A 19304-nucleotide genomic window follows, 5' to 3' on the forward strand; every position below is an offset into this window, starting at 1 on the left:
CCTGCCTGCTGCTTATCGACTCTGAGTTAACTGGAGCTTGAATGAAGACTTTTTTTACGGCGGGCTACAGTAGCTTTACAGACAGCTACTGTCATCTCTCCGGCTGCAGACAAAGTGCTGCTGCGATGATACAATATCACCGTGTAATGTACACTGGGCGCGGACAAAAAGGCCGGCGGGTCACGTATGGTTCAGCTGGCTTTGAACCAGTTCTGAATATGCCGTCCTTTCCTCTCGTAAACACCTCCACAGGGCAGAGAACTGGTCTCTTTCATCCGTGAGATGACATTTCACCACAGCCAACATTTAAATGTCGCCATATGAGCCATCCCAGTGTGTCATGTATCTTATATAGCTCTTGGTCCACACAAATACATCAGTCTTCTACATGTTTTCATGGGGGAAAAAAATGGTTCCGTCTTGCTTAAACTGGCATAAACAACTTTTTGTTGAAGTCATCGGTCAATAGATGGGTTCTCTGTAAAACCTCGCTTTCATTGCCTTGCCATTCAGTCTGCCGCTGGGCTTGATTTCTCCTGCGAAATAAAAGCGCGTCTGCCATCGTGCAACCAAAACAGGAAGAGGTATTCTTTTCCCGGGTCGCTAACGGTGAAACAACTGTTACAACTGCGAAGAGGGAGTTAAAACAAGAGTCAACAGACAGACATTAATTCGATAGAGAGTGCCGGAGTTGTGTCAAAGTCTGTTACCCTGCTATTATGTGTTCCCCCCCCCTCACCAGCGTGACTTGAGACGGTTCAAAACTGGCATTCTTTTCCTACAAGATCAGTAAGTAGCACAACCTGCCAACGCTCGGAGGGGGGGATTTGAAAAGTTGTCTTTTTCTGTCTTTAAAGCTCTTGTTGGAAAGATAGTAACACTGTAGCTCTGGGTTTCCCAACTCCTGAAATACTGATGCTTTGGGACTGTAGGTTGGGTCGGCTGCCATCTGAAAGCATCAATATTTGACGAGTTGGGAATGAGAGCGCTCAATGAGACTGTTCTTACTTTCTTACCAGCAGAAGCTTTAACCTTGTTTTGGGTTTTTTTCAAATTCCGGTGCTTGACATCGGCTAAATACTGTGTCACTTTGATCATGTGGAGGGCGAAATCCAGTCTTCGAACCGCGCCAGTCAAAAGGCTGTAAAAATGTGTTTTTTCCTCTGCAGTTTTTTCTGAAGTCTTCATGTCCCAGGTGGCCCCAGGGTTTAGCAGAGCATTTGGTTTTGTTCTACCAATTCTGGCCGGTTAAGCCCAGCTGCCTCCCATCAGTTTTCTGTGCTGTTTGCTCGTCTTGTCAGACCTTTCCCCCCTTTTGGGAGGCACTCTGAGGCTCTTCTATTCTCCTTTGTTTCAGCAGAAACTGCAGATGGTTGATTGAGAATTTTCCAGCCGGTTCTGTCTGATTGTCCGCGGCAGCTGGCAGAGGAGGTGCCAGACTTACGGATACGACTGCGGAAAAAAAAAAAAAAAAAAAATTTGGAAAACACAGCATGCAGCAGTGCAAACAGTCGAAACAAACAGGCCGGTCATTTTCAAAACCGGACACATGCAGGCATCCAAATACTGTATACACACTGCGGATGCACTGACGTTCATCAACAGCTGGGAGTCTATAACAAATGATTTTATCACTATTATTGGTCTCGTGTTTATCAGTCGTAAACATCTCTGACTCCACATCTGTGCATAGTTGCAATAAATCACTTAAATGGAAACATCAGTCATCCCTTCCACATCCATAGCAACGCACCGTGCTGATGCTCGTTCTCCGGTGAACTGATGCTAGAGATGGATTATACAATAACACTAGTGGTCCTGTGGGATCTGCCTCTTGCAGGATGAGATGACAATTATACTGAGTCAATTACAGCCGTTTATCGGCTCCACATGCCGTAATGTCAGGAAATCAGTTGCATATACATGGCGAATTGGAGTTAGCGCAGGTCAATATATCATCTATCTATCTATCTATCTATCTATTATTTTTACACCTACCAAAGTTTTTTTAACAGGATTGTAAGTAATTCTAAAACAAACAGGACCTGGAACAGTTTTCACCTCGATGCACGGTGTTCGTTTTTTGTGTCAAGCTGTCCATTTGCGAGGCGACCCACGGTTGTCCGTCGTTTGACTTGAACATTATGTTTGTTTGTTTCGTGGGCAGACTTCTGTCACAGAAAAGCAAGCTCCAGTTTCCAGTCTTTTTTCACTTCGGCACGATTCAAATTGAATGTCGCTGAGTGAGTGAGTGAGTGAGTGAGTCAGTGGATGACGAGTGACTGAGCTCATCAGCTCGTCTATCTGCGCTAATGTTCATGTCCTGCAAGTGCTTTCACGCGTGCATGAGTACGACCTCACCTCGAGAATTCCTTAAGGAAAAGTGACAGTAACATTGTCCGTCTCCATGGTAACGCAGCCTCCCATAACCTGATTTGCACAATGCATAATGCAGAGTGTGTGTTTTGTTTTTTCCCCCCCATGCAGCTGGCTGGATGGCGTCTGCAGCAATCAATCCTCACAGGATGCAATGGCTATTCTGGGAGAGAGGTCAGGTTATAAGGCGCGCCCACAAGGACACGGATGTCACGCAGGGGATGCGCGAACATCACGCATGCATGCGAGCTAAAGAGAGGGGTTAATATCATGTGCTTACTTTGCATGAAAAAGATGAAGCTTCAAGTATATATGTGACGGAGGAACTGTTTATTTTTTCCTTCTTAAGTTCATCTTTAAATTCATTTATAATCTTTTAGAAACAATCAAACAAAGGAAATGTGAAGTTTTCTGTGTCGTTCAGGCACTGAAACTAAAGCTGAAGCTGCAGACATTACAGGCCGACCAGCGAAACAATATCAGATTTTTATTGCTAATAGCAAAGCATCCAAGCGTACAGCAAAGAAAAATAGTTAATCACACAGAGACTTGGAAAAAAAATAATTGAAAACGGTGTTACACAAATCCTCTTTGCGGACTATAACTCACATTAATGTAATGTAATTCCTGCCCAGTCGAGGAAAATTAGCCTTTATTATTGCATTAATGAGGGCAACATGTGCTGCTCGTACCGCAGAGAGAATAGCCTGAGGTGAGGTCATTTCTGATGCACTTCGCCTCAGGGCTGTGCTAAGATCAGGTCAGGTTTGTTTAATGCTGTTAGCGTGTGTGCTCGTGTATTCATGTGTGCATGTACCTGTTTATGTAACAATCCAATCAGCTAACAAGATGTTAGGCCATGTAGTAGCCCGAGGATAAAGCCCTTTTTTAAGTCACCGTCAGTGTGATGCATCGAAGATACATCTTCTCTCCTCCGCCCGACTCCTGCATGCACTCTGAGAAAGGATTCACAACCTGATGCCTCAAGTTCACGGTCCAGTCCCACATGTCCACCATGTGTGCTGCACTCAGGCTGTTTACTATTCTATCGCAATCTAAAACATGTATCTCCCATCTCCTCTACCTTCCTGGCTCCTGTAAATCTCATATGATGGCATTTTCTCGCCTCACAAAAGCTTTTGTTTCTTTTTCCATGCTCTTTTTTTCAGTGCAGATGGTCTCGTTTTGACCTTGTCAAGAATGTCAGGGGCTGAAGAAAGCCAACAAGTGGCATCTTTCAGTTGAACATCACAGAAAAGAAGATGCAATCTTTTTACTTTTGATTCTGTGAATCAATATTTCAGCACATCTTGCCAGCTTTGGAAAAAAGCGGAGACATAAAAGCTAGTAATCATCCGAGGGATATATATTGTGTAGGAAGAAGCCCGGGGATTCAAATCAGTGAGCTGACGGTGCAATCACCACGGACACAGAGAGGGGTCAATCAAATAGCCAAGAACGGCCTCTGACATCAACTCCGATGTCCAAAGTTTAGGAATAAGAAGAAAAAAAAAATCACAAGTTCAAAAGCAACAATTGAAGCAACAATTCATGAAAATAACCTGCAAAGAGAATATTTAAATCTACATATACAATATAGAGGAATGTGTATGTGTAGCATCTCACCCTCAAAACGTGAAAAACACAAAAGGCTACAGCCAGTGTTTGGTTTTTGAACACTTCGTCGTGTCTATGCTCTGGTTAAGTATGGGCACAAAACACACTTGGTTAGGAAAACATTGTGGTTTAACTTAAAATACGTGTTCTGGTCACAAACACAGCTGGAATGTGTTGCATCTTGACTGCTGGGCTGAAAGTGGGCATGCGACCTGAATCACCTGTCTTATGAATTACATCACTCAGATGATTAGTGGCAGTTAGTATCCCGAAAAGGTCACAGTCTCCAAAAGGCTGATTCGCTGAAGTGAAAAAATAAAAAAACTGTGGCCTTATCAAGGTTACAAGCAATGGCTCAAACATGATACAGGAATCCTCTTTACCTGATCAAGGAGAATACCTGTAAGATGAAACGGCAATTCAGTAACTTTCATCTCTTTAGGTGAAGATTCTGGAGGGAACCTTTGAAAACTTCAGTGCATTTCAAGATGTGCTGAAACCTAACTTTATTTCACAGGAAGTCTGTCGATCATATCACATAACAAGAAGCAAGCTTTGATGATAAGCTGATGTCCAAAGTTCAAAACTCCAAAAGGCAGGCAAAGGAAAGCAAGAGCCATTCAGAACTGAAGACAAACCAGAAGCCGAGGCGAACAAAGCTGGGGAAGTAGAGGACACACGAGGACTGAGGAGAGAGGCACAGAGACGCAGGACGAAAAACAGACGAACTGACGGAAAGTAAAGGAAAAACATAAATACACAAGGTTCGCACAGAAAAAGGGGGCTGCAAAACAGACAAAGACAGGAAGTGGAAGGTGAAACAGGAAACAGCTAACCAAAAAACCCCAAACCTTAACTTCTGCAAGTTAAATGTTGTGTTTGGGAGTGACGTCAACACTATCGGACAAACTCTTCCCCGAAAAAAAACTGCTGCACTGACCCGCCTGGATGGAAAATTTTAGAAAAATTATGCGACTGATAAATGAATCTGGCAAACACAGATACCACGCAACATTAGCCCGGAGCACAACTGTTTACTTTGCTCCAAAAAAGCCTAAAATCATGATTTATTGAAACGCACTGCGGAACGTCTGCAAGCATGGCTGGAGATCCGGGAGAACATTTATTCCGAGGGATTATTTTCTCACATTAATGGGGATTCTTTGTCACGCGGTCGAGCAGCCATCATGTCTCATAATAAGCTACAATTACTTCAGATTATTCCGAGCGCTTTCTGATGTCATGTGTATAATTTATGAGACAAGTATCCCCCGTGTGTTCATGGTTTGTTTGTATGTCCATGCTTTGCTCTGACCAGCACGTGTCTGTATCCAGCTGCTGTTGTCTGACTGAGGAAATGTGCCACAGGCCAGAAGACCCATATAGCATCGAGAAACGAGCTAACAACTGATGATTAATGCAGTTCAGGACACAGTACGGCATAATATGGAAAAGCGCGTCGCAGAAAGGCAGCGCAAAGAAGATGATGGTTACAAATGTCGGCGGCAGTGTAGAATATATAAGCGAGGAAATACCGAGCAAGAGAGAGCGAGAGAGTAATAAATAAAGGATCACTTGGATGCAAAGTGTTTCCATCGCTGAAAGGCAGAGAAAAATGAGGAAAGAGTGACGCACAAAAGTCCTTACAGCTCAATCTGCCGAGGCAACGTTTAGGTCGTGGATGTGGAATGTGTTGACACGGCTGGGAGAAGGGAGGTAGGTACCCAGAATGTGGGGTTCTGTGCAAAAAGGCTCAAAAGCAGTCCAGTAAAATTAAAAAATACAAAAAGAATCCCTTTTAAAATAATTTTAAAAAAGCAAAAAAGAATTAATTACATCAAAGAAACTCTGTTTTGAAGGTATTTTTCACAAAAGTTTAGACTGAAAACTTCTCTTCAAAGGAGACGTGTGTGGATTTCTATCTCACTAATGCAACAAATTATCCTCATTGACCCACACCTGACGATACCTCTCCCTTTTGAAAATACAACCCAAACAAGAGACAACAACACGACGTTCAAAGAACTGAAAGAGTGAAAGGTGATTAATTTTCGGCTCAACGCGATACTTCAAAACAAAAGGTCCTTCTAAATGTGGGGGAGGACGGGCCAAGGTGGCTGCGCCGAATAAACAGAAATTATCGCAACAAAACAAGTCTGCCTTTGAAAACATCAAGAAAAGACACAAGTTATCGAAAAGAAAGTTTGCTCAAAAGACACAATAAGGCTCGGGCAGCTTTTCTAGTGTTCTTTACAATGTTCCTCCAACAAGGCATCGCAGCTCAGGCAGGCAAACAGCCTGAAACCTGGAGGCGGGCCCCTTTAATTTGAAGCCCTGCGTGTTGATTGGCCAGCTCGGCCTCTGAGGGAGCCTATGGGGCAGCGTGGCCGGACTGCACAGGTGGAAACTAATCAGGTAGTTGACGCCTGGAGAGACAGAAAACAAGGAAGGAGGAGGGGGGAGGTAGAGAAAGCAGGAGGAGAGAAAAAAACAACAGGCACTTTGACCCCAGCACCCGACATGAAAATGCAATTACCGCCGAGCGGGGAAAAGACTCTACAGTGCGGTCCTGTGGAGACTGAAAGGTCAGAGGTCGCTTTCTAAAAACTCAACTGCCGGTTTATTGTGCGCGTCTCCTTCAAACATCATCATCATCTGCGTTGGCCTCCAACCACGTGCCTCCATAATAAGCTCATTACGTTCTGTTTACTCGCGGATATAAAAAAAAAAAATGCTCAGATGGCGGCTTCAAAGGTCACGTCATCTGCTTCACTTCGCTCCGCCACATAACACAGCGCTCGGGTCGCTCACGTCTCCCACGCTGAAACCCACCGCGCACACACAGCCAACCTAACCCGTCTCCTGTTAATTACGTCTTTATGCAACTAAACCGTTTTCATAATCGAGTTCAGAGACAACCTTTCTTTGAGTGAATCAACGCCTCCGGTCTGTGGCGACCTTGATTAAGCGTTAATATAAACATCTTACATCTGGAGTCACTGCCTGTATTTAAAAAGAGCGTGATCTTTACCTAACATGCCGTTAACTAGACACAACCATAAGAAACAGGTGACTCATAACAGCGACATTAACTTACAAAACTCTCTCTAGAAAATGTCATTTGTCAACGAGTAACGTTTCCCTCCAAACACATTTGCCATTGCATGTTATTGGATAAAATATGTCATTTTTAGGAGACAGGGTTCAAGACAGCCCATCTAATAGACATGGAGGCATTGAGTGAACACCCTCAGCGATGAACATGTTATTCTGTATGGACAAGTGTCAGCATGTTGAGGGTTAAGACACTGTGAGGCAAACGCTGGAGGAACTCTGTCGATACGAACTCTGAGCTTGAACTTGTAGCTCTATTAAAAACAGGATATTTCAAATATCAGCCGCACGACATTGAAATCAGGTTTGTGTACTTGCATATGTTTCCTGATACGCACGGATGAATTTGAGTGATTTGCAGTGCAATGGAGCGCCGACCTCCATCCTCGCCCAACTGTGACTGGTGGAGAAAATCAGAAGAAAATGGTTCTGGTCTCCTTCCGTCAGGAAGTTGAAGGTTGTTATTGTCTCATGATTATTTTTTTATGGTTCACCCTCATGTGTCATGTTGCGTTACATCCTGTCTTGTCTCGCTCCCCCTCCCTTGTGATTGTCCTGACTTGTTTCACCTGTCCCTGATTAGCCTCCTGTGCTACTGCTGTCAGTTCGTCTGCATTACTGGCTGAGTTACCCACGTTTCATTTGGTTTTTGGATGTCTTGTGTTTCCTTGGTTCTCGGTTTTCCTTCTGCCTGCCTATGTTTAGATCAGCTTTACAATTACAATCTGCCTGTGGGCCTTTTTTTCAAAAACATACCACTATAGCTAATTTCCTCATTCCTTTAAAGTTATCTGTAATCAAGGTTGAGGCGGCTTTGAGTTACAGCTAGCTGCTAGTCGTCTCGCTAGCTGTCAGTAGGCATCAAACGGGCCACAATAGCTCCAACCATGCTCCACCTGTTTGCCCATTTTTGGATTAGCGTGAGTTAGGTGGATCGGTTACGTTAGACTGATGTCACGGAGACTACGACCATGTTTAATACAATCTACGAGTGCAACAGCTTCACTTTAATCAGTGAAAGCACAGAAATAGCTGTCAAAAGTTTGTTTGTCTGATCCGTGCTCATGCATTCTCACACACTGATTTTTCATGGCGTGGATGGCAGGAGGGCCGAGCGAGAGAGAGATTAACGTCAAACTGTTAACAGCGGCGTCGTCCTCCTGTTTAATCACAGACGTACAGCGGGGGGTTTAACAGGGGCTGCGGAGGTCTCACTGTAGGTTTTATAGCATGATTTGGTGTCAGGAAGAAATCACGAAGGCCTTCTAATGAAATGTTGTGTGATGGTTGTGGCAAATCCTCTCATGCTGTTGTCCAATTAAGGTTTATCTCGAAGGAGGCCCTGCAGCAATGTTGCCACACCGTGCACCAAACTCCCGCGTGCCTCAAGTTGGGCTTCAGAGTAGACGTCTTGGATTAGAGCTTATCACCTGGAGCAGCCAAGGCGGCTTGTGAAACCTCTCTGTCGACCAACCGGATGCCTTTCTATGCGTCCTGTTTACTGAAATGCTTGTGGAGCTGCAACCTTGAGCCGATGTGCGAACATCTCCGACAGACTAAAAAGACTTTACATTCCTTTATCTCTTTATCCCAAATGCCCCTGGAAAGACTTTGTAGGTGGTGCATCCACCCAAACAAACAGTAGAGTGCTTCTTTTTTTGTTTTTTTGTTTTTTTTTAGGAAAGATGAACCAGCGGCACAGAAAAGCCCACGTAAACACAAAAATGGATATTCACAAGCGCGCCCACACATGCTCGTGTACTGCTCGCGCAGATAGACACTTAAGAGGTCGGTGCAGCTGTTTCCCTAAACTTTCGAGAGATGCTCTGAGATCACGCAGCTCTGCAACTCAAATCCTGCTTAAGCCGACTTATTGACCTCGGTGCCAACAGGAGTTTGATCCCAGCAGAGGCTTTTCCCTGATTAGCTCTGACATGATTTTCCTCTCTTCTTCCTCTCTTCCCTCATTTACCACATTTTCTTCCTCAGTCTCATTTTTCTCACTTTTACTGACATACAGCAAACGCTCATCTTCGCCCCAACCTTGGGGGACCCTCTGTTGGGATTAGGTGCTTGAACTGTCAGGGCGGGAGGGATGCTGGATGTGAGGGGATGTTGGAGGTGGAGGGGCGGCAGGCAGGGAAACCACCTCAAGGGTACTGATCCCTGAGCTGATGGCCAAATAAAAATAATCACTGATTTATGCCGTCATGCAAGCTCAGGAGTGCGCCGTAACGCCGCTTCGCTGTCTGATTCAGTGCGCCGTTATCCCCTAGCCTGGGTCTGCAGGTGTCAGTTTAAGCATGAGGGAAGGCTCAGCCCCGTGCTGTTAGAGAGGAGAGGCAGGGGAGGCAGCACCTCCGCGCACCATCTGTGCTTTTTCTGATCCAAAAAAAGGTCACGTAGAAATATCACCAGGTTCAGAACTGCTGAACCAGTGTGTCGGCCAACATAAGATCACTTTGCTTCAGTAGTTTGCAATGGAGCACATGAATCACTTCCCTTCTCACAGCAGAACTGCAACTCCCCTTTCCTTTCAAAAAGTTGGACTGCATGGAAATTCAGCCTGACCCAAAACTGCCTTTTTAATCCGAGCTTAATGAGGCGATGCAGTCCAGCGGCCCGGCCATGAAACGGCCTTTGATTCGTGACATCAAGATGTTTGCGGTTTCAGTCCCAAATTAAATTTTGGCCCAGTGATCCCTATATGTATGTTTGTATGTATGTATGTATGTAGCTATTAAATAGTGTGTGTGTGTGTGTGTGTGTGCATGTGTGTGAGAGAGAGTACTTAACTATTCAATCTGCTGTTTGTATTGCTTGTAAAGTCCTGGATCAATGAGAACACTGCAGTCAACACCTCCGAGTGAGCAGCTCCAGTTCGCTGGGACAAAAGTTTCTCGGCGCGCTGTCATAAAAAGCTGCTGTAATTCATTCGCCTGTTGGGACTAAATGTGATTAGAAAGATTGCGGTCTAATAAATCAGGAAATATTTCACACACTCACTCTAGAGATTGACTTTCACATAAAAGAAGAGATTGCTAGCGGTCCACCGCTGGTCCGACCGTCGGAAATCAATCAAATCCTTCACCTTGCATTTTTGAGTGCTACAAGCTCTGTGAGTCTGTGCTTGAACTTGAAATTTATGGACTACTTCTATGTTGGTAAGTTTGATTTTCCAAATTTGAGTTACTACATTCCTGACATTAAATCTGATACTTCAAACATACAAGTGCTATAACAATAACCAGATGTTCTTAGTAGCTACAGTAAACTATACCTGTGTTCATTTTTAAGCAGACAGATTATCTTGATGGAAGTTTTCAGGGTAAACACTTCACACAGTTTTATACTTCGTAAGGGGTGAAATAAGACGCCAGCCAGGTGAACCATCTCAACATTATAGTTTTCTTTTTTGTTTATAATGAGTAATGCACAACATCAACAAAAGGTCATTTTCTCCAAAAGCTAAGTAAACCATCTTGAACCCCAATGTCCTGTTGGAAAAATACTTTGTTGCAATGTTTTCCTGAGCTTATAAAAAAGTTAATGTTTTGGATTTCAAAGGGCAAAAGTTTCCAACATTTCCAACCACAAGCCTTCAGCCAAACTTACTTTCATTCTTTCAACAAACACTTTGAGGGTCCTTAGGATTTATCGACATCAAGAAATGTGGTTGCATTGTAAGACCAACTGAATATCCCTCACCTCATACTCAGTGTTTGGTTTGGTCATTTTGGTCTCAGGTAGAATCAGGCAGGTGCAACTTGAGAAAGGACTCGCTCCCCTACTTATCTATCTATCTATCTATCTTTCTATTGGTTTCATGATGGAACCTCCAGTTTTTGCAGTCATTTGTCAGAATACCATCAGTTCAGCTAGTCAGAACATTTTAATTCAATTTATTGGCATGAAAAAAATAACATCACCTTTCTGTCGTGGGCAGAGAACAACTAGGGTCGAGATAATGAGCTGCTCAGGTGCAGCACATAAAAAACACAGCTGCAATTTGGCTCTTTATTTAATGCCTGTGCCGGTTTCACTTATTGATATCACTGTTCGTGACAGACTTCCTGCTATTTAAAGCAATAGACCAAGTTTGCTATCTTTGACTCCTGGTAACCTGCTGGTGCTCAGCCCGCAAGATGCTATCAAGCTAACATCGTCATCAGGAAACGGCCCATTTTGACATCACTTGTTAAGCGGCGACCTCTTGTGGCCAAAATAATTATTACAGGAGCAACGGAAGAGGTGACGAGATGAGAATTACCAGAACACGATGTTACGCACATAACGTAAATATTTTTGTAAACAAAGTATTGTACAGTTATTTAAACCCAAACCAAAGACCTTTATCTCCCTTTTAATAAAACAACACAAGTGAAAATTTATTTATTTATCACTATTAGTATTAGTTGCAGCAATCCTCGAACAACTAGCCAGTTCAGCACTGTCCGTACTTTTAGTGATGCGTTTCCGAACTTTTGTCGTTACGTGAGAATTCTCCGGACCAGAAGAACTTCGGCTTCATCCGTCATAATCCCCACCGCCATCCTTCTCTCCCATAAAGATCGCTGTTGACTCCGATTGTTTGCAAGGGCACCTGAAATCGATAACAGTTAGAACAGTGTCTCTTATTACTTATTACATTTCCGCACCTTGACAGCGGGCCTGATGAGGAGCGCAAACACACACACGCGCACACACACAACACACACTTATACACACACCTAAGCACCTCAAGGTCTCCTTCATGTTTGAGCGACCACAGAAATTATGTGCTGATGACACCTAAACAGATTGTGTAATTACTTTTGCCCTGGTGGCCCTGGCCTGCAACAGAGATTTCCAAGTCCTGAAGGCGGTTATTACCAATCCAGGCTTTTACTGTGTTTGGATGCAGCTGACATTTATGATTTAGGTCAATGTAGATGCGAGCTCGGCTTCGGCTTCCAGGTAAACAAGCTCGAACAGGCCTCGCAGGGTTGAAGATCGCGGGTAAGATTGAGGAGGGTGATGATAAAAGTCTGAAAAGAAGGACAGACTGTGGCTCCAATCTCATTTGTTCTGCTGAAAGCCGGCAGCCTAAAGGTCATCTCTGTTTTCTCTGGGGATCTTTTCTCCCTCAAGCTTAGAAATTCATGTTTAACATCACGCGCTGCTACAAGATATAAACAGAAGAGTCCTGACAAGGTGGTAAAGTCGGCCTATAAATGGCCCCCTCGGGGAGGTGTTGGACACTGTGTGAGCTGGTGGTCTGAATTCGTCTCGACGTGCTTAAATAAAACTCGCTTTTTGTTAATTCGCTCTTTCATTGTTGCTTCAGGCTCACGCTGCCTTCAGGCACCTCGGGACAAAAATACAATTTGATCTTCTCACCTGCTAACTAGATCTTAATGAATAGGTCATGATGTCGTCTTTTTGTGTTTAATGATTGTGAGAAAATGTTTTGGGTTTTTTTTTTACACAGCAGGTCAGGTTCTTTTAATTAGTGTTCAACTGTGGTCACAGATCAGATTAACAAGCACTCGTCTGACAGTTATACACGATGTTGTGTTTAATTTCAGGTTAAGGTTGAGTAACTATTAACTATTTCAATGTGTTTTTAAACTGCGATTAATAAAAGACACTAAATCAAGATAATGGAACAGAATTCCTGGCTGAGAGGGCATGAAGGTCACCAGTCCCCCCTGCAGAGGCGTCTTCTGAGGCTGGCACAGGAGCTTGTTAGCACTTCCTGTCCCGGTCTAGATGTTCCTCACTGAGCGGGACGGAGCTGGAGATGATGACCGGAGGGGAGGAGGGACAAACAGCACCAACACATTCAGCCGCAACAGTTGCATACATCCATTTGTGATACTTTCCATATGTGATTGAATATTTGCACATGCACACGAACTAAAATGTTAGCATGTGAATTTTAAGGTAGTTATTGTGTTTAAAGTGATTTGCATTTATCACATAATACTGAGCATTTTGCATGTGAAAATCAATTGATGTGACATGTGAACGAGGCATTTTCACAAGTGATTCGCTTCTTCAGCAATAGATTTTCCGAATCTGGACCTCTGCAGTATCATTTTATAAATGTGTTGTTTGTTTGTGTGTCTGCGTCATCTTCCAACCATCAGTGTTTATTTTTAACTTTTACCTTTAATGTGAGTTTAGACCTGCTGCCGATGACTCACTAGGACAAAATGAACGTGGCTTCTGGTCAGGAATCTGGCGTGTGCTTTCAACAACAAGAAATTAATTTCAGAGTGAAACTCCCCAGTCGCAACGAAGATGAACCTTGTTTCAGAGGTGCAAATAAAAAGAATTGGCTCTGTGGTCCCCGTGGAGTAAGCAGGTGGCGTTGGTGGCACAATCACACCTGAGGAGAGAAATTAGAAAGATAGAGAGGGAGAGAGACCTCAAGCAGGTTTGTACTGAACAGAGTAAAGAGTTGGAAATGGACTTTTCAGACGCAATTACCACTGCAATTAGTCAGCAGACGTAATAAAGCAGCAGACACCCTCCTCTCCACTCGGTCCGCAACTTCAAGGTGCACACTGCCACCTAATGTGCACGTTTTCATACTGTCAAAACCTCGTGGTGGAAGAATTCAAATGATATTTGTAACATTTAAATGTCCTGCATTCAAATGTGCAACGGCAAATTTTTTTTTTTACTGTTGCAACAAACTGACAACCTGTAAATAGCAAGTTGCGACGGGTCCAAGTGGTGCCGAAGTCCATTTTTAATGTTTGGGCTCTCAATATGAATGCAATGACATTACATTTTATGAGATTATGTAAAATTATAATCACAACATTGTAGTTCAATGATATTTGTCTGTCTGCTTAAACTACATTTTACAGTTTGTGAGAACAAGTGATGAGTATAAATATCATGCTTTCTAATAGTTATTATTCAGTACTTTATTCTATTTTTATTCTATTTTACTATCTATCTATCTATCTATCTAGCTATCTATCTATGTCTTTATATTTCTCTATATATCTCTCATTGTGCATCTGGAAGTAAAAAAAAGATGGTAGTTACTTCATATAGAAATGTATGTTATCAAGGATCCATTGTCCCCGGGATCCCCAGTCAATATTCTGTTAACACACGCTGACCCGAGTTAAATTGGACTTGTTCGGGGTCAAATATTTCATTAATGTTATCCGCTTTCTCCTCTAACCCTGACCCTCAGAAGCCAATCTCCCATAAATACATATTGGTAATGTAGGTTTCTACAAAACATGGATAAATTTAAACTTTATGTTATGTTGTGACAACATGGTCTGGTAAGGTTGGTAATAAGGAAAGGATCATGTTTTGGCTGACTCAGTTATGTTGCCACAAACATTACAGGAAATTGTCCAAACGTCCCATCAAGAAACATCTAGCAGTCGCGGCGTCTCGCTAGAAATATCCATCGGTTTCACACCTACGCATGTTGAAATGCTGTCTCAGACCTTTTCTTTTAAGGCGACCTTGACAGTTGTTGATGTTGCTGTTGAGGGGTGAGTAAGCGTTCCCCTATTTGTGTTCCCCTCCACTGTTCTTTATCGCTCTCCCCAAACAATGTTCCAGTCACAGCCCGCCGTCTGTCCATTGTCTAAGTCCCCCCGGCGAAAGATTAGTCCGGCGAGGATTTGCCATGACAGGTAGACTTATTGCATGCATCAAATCATGCTCAGAAAAGCATGCCGGCCTTCTGAGGGTGGTCACGCAGTCCTGTCGGCCGGGACACGCGCTTCCCGTCACCTGTAATGTCCTGCAGTCTGACTCCCACAGACATCTGCGGGAAAGCAGCTCACGTGAATGTTTAGAAGCTAATACAATACTTAAGCAAACGCGTGTACATGGAAAGGGTTAAGTGATCGCAAGACTCCAATATCAGGGCCGGGGGGTCTTTGCTCTGTACGAAGGTTTAGCTGAAACTTGGAGAAGACTTCAGCAGCACTGTGACGGCCAATTAAGTGGAAATCTTCTGGTGTTTTTAGTGCAAAATTCGCTCTTTGCTTCGTGCCACACAGGGTTGCCTCGCTGAGCTGCAGTGGAGAAATATTAATGCGAGTGTCAGAGAATGTGAACGCTGAATACACTTGTTTGGCTTGTATCTTACCCCCACCTGACAAATACCAGGTTCTAATTGCCATTGAATTGTCTCGCACGCAGGAGTTTGTTCGTCTTTACACCTACAAGGCAACATCGGCTTATTTTATTTTCATTTACAGTCTCAGCATCAACCACGCAAACGCGCATATATACACTAACCGTAGGGATTTTAATATTGACTCAATATTGCTGTTGGGGAAGAAATATGATTCTTTCGGGACGTTATGTCTCCAAACAATTGGAGGTCATACGTGTCTTGTACAGACGTTAAAGTCTGGATAATGATAGTGATGAACCAAGCCAAGGCTAAGCTAACTGTGTGCGTAAACCTCGTAAGGAGGCCTTCAATCTATCTATGTTTACGGACTAAGTGTCTCTGACCTATTTTACCCCTTTAGTCCCTCTGGCTACAGGGGAGAGATTCTGCATCACCCCGCTTGCTCTGTTGTTAAACAGATAACCACGTATGGAAGCACTGCCTCCTGAAGCTGTAAGATATAATTTGGATATTGGGGAAGACTCGGGAGGATTATCACGGCAGCACTCTGTGCAGACATTTTATTATTTTCTCTCCTCCAAGATCTCTATTTATAAACTATCTCAAGGTAAGCCATCGGAGTCTTCTTCATCTCTCCTGAATGGTAAAATGAACTTACTATAGGTGACCAGCACCGTTACCATATAAACGTAAACCAAATATCAAAATGTTTTATTTGTGCGCTCCAATTTTTGAAAGTTGAAGTCCTTAATTACAACTATATGTACCTTGTTATTATGGCCACCCCACTTCCAGTTGAGAGAACGAGGTGACGTGCCCTCTCTTCGCCACAAATATATAGCACGTCTTTCTGCGCGCTGGTGCCCCACCCGCGTAAAGATATACGATATGTAAAGAGCGACAGAGTTCATGCAGGGCGACGGTGCTCCCGATTGGGTCAAAACAACACCGGAGACGACTGTTCCCGTCCCGTGTGTGTGAAACGTTGACTTATTTCAACTTACTTACATACGTTTTAAACACAAATCGTGATCTTGACTTTTCCTAAACTTAGCCAAGTAGTTTTGGTGCCTAAACTTGACCAAACTGTGAGGGTCTTACACCGTTGACCACATGTTGGAGAGTCCGTGCGGCAGTCTCATACGGACACTGAAGGGGAAATCTTGTGCATCGGTATTCGATCAGAGTTTTGAATCCAATGCACCTGTTTTTTTCCTGAGTGCAAGACTATTAAAATCATCCCTGTTTTGTCGATGATCGTCGCTCTGGAGAAAGGTGGTCGGTGTGTCACACTCTCCTCCTACATACTGACTTGTGGATCACTCCAGCTGTGGCCTCTTTGACCAGCAGCAGCAGCAGATGTAACATGGAACCATTGTTCAAAGTTGAATCCAGTGACACAACTGCACTTCTGACACGTTCGCCCGGAGCCAAAGAAGAGTCTCTGCCATGTGCTGCCTGCTGCTGCCTGTTGTCGATTTCAAAAAGAAAAGAAGTCCCACGTGGACCAATTGATGGATCCGGTGGAACCGTCTACTTTGTTACCCCTCATTAGTCTCCATCATCTACACGGAGGGGGAAAAAAAGAAAAGCCCATAGTGAGGCTAAAAATACCCTAAAAATCGGTTTCGCTCACTTTTTACTTTCAGGAAAAACTTTCATGATTCATCATCGCTGTACTCACTGAGAGGGCATTTTTGAGGAAACATAAGAGGATATTGACCACTTCTTTTGTGTCTCTATTTGTCCTTGACAGAAGAGAGAGACGGGGGGTTTGAGGAGGGATGGACGGCGCAGAGCGTTCACACAGAGATCAATCGATATCACAGGGAACTCAGCCCTGAGTGGGATTCAAACAGAGAGTGGAGAGACGGATGGATGCAGACGGACGGATTAAAATGTTGGTTTTTTTTTAAAGAGCAGTGCTGCGGCCTCTATACATTTTATCATCCAGAAATACTCCCCCCTCCCATAGCAAATCAATAAATAAACACATTTCTTACATACATCACGATCGCTCTCTCGACGCTGATGTTTCATTCCACCTTTTCCGACTTCTCTCACGGGAGGAAGAGAGAAAAACCTGGAAGATGCGAGATTTTTTTTTCTCCAATGAATCTTTAATGCGCAAAGATCTCTTCTTTCCTTCCCTCCAGTGACGACTCATCTGCACTCAAGTTCAAGCTAAGTGCAATTACTTTATATTCTCCCTGGGACCGTCTCTTGTCGATTTCACCTATCGTATTGACACAAACACAGTGCAGCACACGAGCAGCGAGAGATTCTCCCTGTTTCTCGTCTGTTCGGAGAAACCTGTTTGTAAAAAATAAAAAAATAAAAAATGGACGGAGAGACTCGTCGTTCCCGCGAGGGTTGGGGGGAGCTGGGATGCTAATTTTGGAGCGCGGAGGCATGAAAAACAAAACAAACCGTCTCCACATGAAAGGCCCTCATGAATATTTACAAGCGATGATCACAGTGGACTATTATTATCATTACACCTCTCTTCATGCAGGAAATGTAAAGCCTGCACACACTGCCGATCTCCAAAAACCGAACAGATGTCCTTAACCTCATCCTTGATGGGTAATTTCTTTGTGTGTGCACGTGGAACTGCTTTGTTTATTTCCATCGTCAAAGCTGGTGAGATCGTTGCCGTTTTGCAGCACATTTCATCATCATCATCATCATTTTCGCCCCTTTTGAATGAGAGTTTTTGAGAAATGACCTCAAATTCGAGAGTTTTCATGTCACGTTATCTTAAAAACGCTGCCCAAACTCTGTTAAATACACAGATAGAAGTCGAGTATACAAGTGAGTTTCCTGCTCTGTGTACAAGCCGATGCCGAACACTTTAATTTTGACTTTAATTTTGATTTAAGTTTCAATGAAGCTGTTTTCCGCTCAGTTGAACGTTGTGACAGAATCAGCGTCCTGCTTTGCTGCTCGCCAGACTTCAGATGTTAAAAAAAAAAAACCTCTGCTGAATGTCAGTTCATCAAGTTATCAGGAGAGCGTTATTCACTCGCGGACCAGCAGAGCTGTCGTGAACTTTGCCCCTCGAACGTCACATCCACTGCTCCTGTGTGCAGCTGCTGTGCTACAAAATATGAACGCTGGATCTTTGTGGGCCTCTCCTGACACCTGGTGGACAAGAGTGAGCGTTTGTTATTCTCCAGTGGGGAGTTTCACCTCAACAGCGTCCTGCAATAAATATGTTTCACCGCTGCAAACACTTAAACTCAGTCTGGGTTTGAAAAGTGGACGTTAAAATGTTTTGTCTTCATGAAGGACAGCTGCATTTATGTCCGTTTCAAGTATTGATGTGAATATAAATATATTAAATTACACATGTAGCATAATTGTATATTTTTTGTGACAGTTTATAATCACCATCATTAATAAACAGTCAGTGTAAAGTGTTTAACCAACAAACTTAATTGACTTTAGTTAATACTTGACTGTTAACAAAGAGTGAAATCCTTTATAAACCATTTATTAAACACTTGTATGTTATAAAACTGCTAATTAATGATAACTATACGTTTGAATTAGTTAAAAATACTTGATAAACCTTTAAAATTGCTTAATACATGGTTAAAAGAAAAATACCATTTACTTAAGTTTAATTTGCTATAATTTTACCTTTACTTTACTTGTTATCATATCATATCTTGTTATCGTAAATCTTCACCACAGAGCGTACCAAACAGTCAAATTATACCAAAATATGGCTGAAAACTCTAATTCTAAGCTCTAATTCTTCATGAAGGATCAGAACTTTTCCATTACGGGTAGAAGTATGTTTACCTTGGAAGTGATTGACACCTCCTATGCTTATAATGGACGAGTATTTCATATTCAAAGGGGTTGGCTTCTTTACGAAAAGTACACGAAAAGGAGTATTTTGAAGCATTTTCTGCAGGGGCGGTTCTAGGGGGGGCCAACAAGGGCTATTGCCCCCGTAACTCCGAGTCTGGACCCCCCTGTGGCCCCCTCGACAGGGAGTCTGCATCAATAATACAATGACAGATTTCTTGCAATGATTTTGTTCTGAAGGGAAAGGCAGAAATAAAGTGTCTCAGCAGTT

General features: G+C 43.2%; 1 long non-coding RNA gene across 1 annotated transcript; it reads right to left on the reverse strand.

The window, feature by feature from the left end:
- Positions 1–11495: 11495 nt before the first annotated feature.
- On the reverse strand, positions 11496–17544 carry LOC115569147 (uncharacterized). Its single transcript, XR_003981502.1, has 3 exons — positions 17222–17544; positions 13259–13480; positions 11496–11710 (listed from the first exon to the last, which is right to left on the reverse strand). It is a non-coding gene; the product is annotated as an uncharacterized LOC115569147 (long non-coding RNA).
- Positions 17545–19304: the final 1760 nt, after the last annotated feature.

The sequence above is a fragment of the Sparus aurata genome, chromosome 18 (genome assembly GCF_900880675.1).
Source record: "Sparus aurata chromosome 18, fSpaAur1.1, whole genome shotgun sequence".
NCBI lineage: Eukaryota > Metazoa > Chordata > Actinopteri > Spariformes > Sparidae > Sparus > Sparus aurata.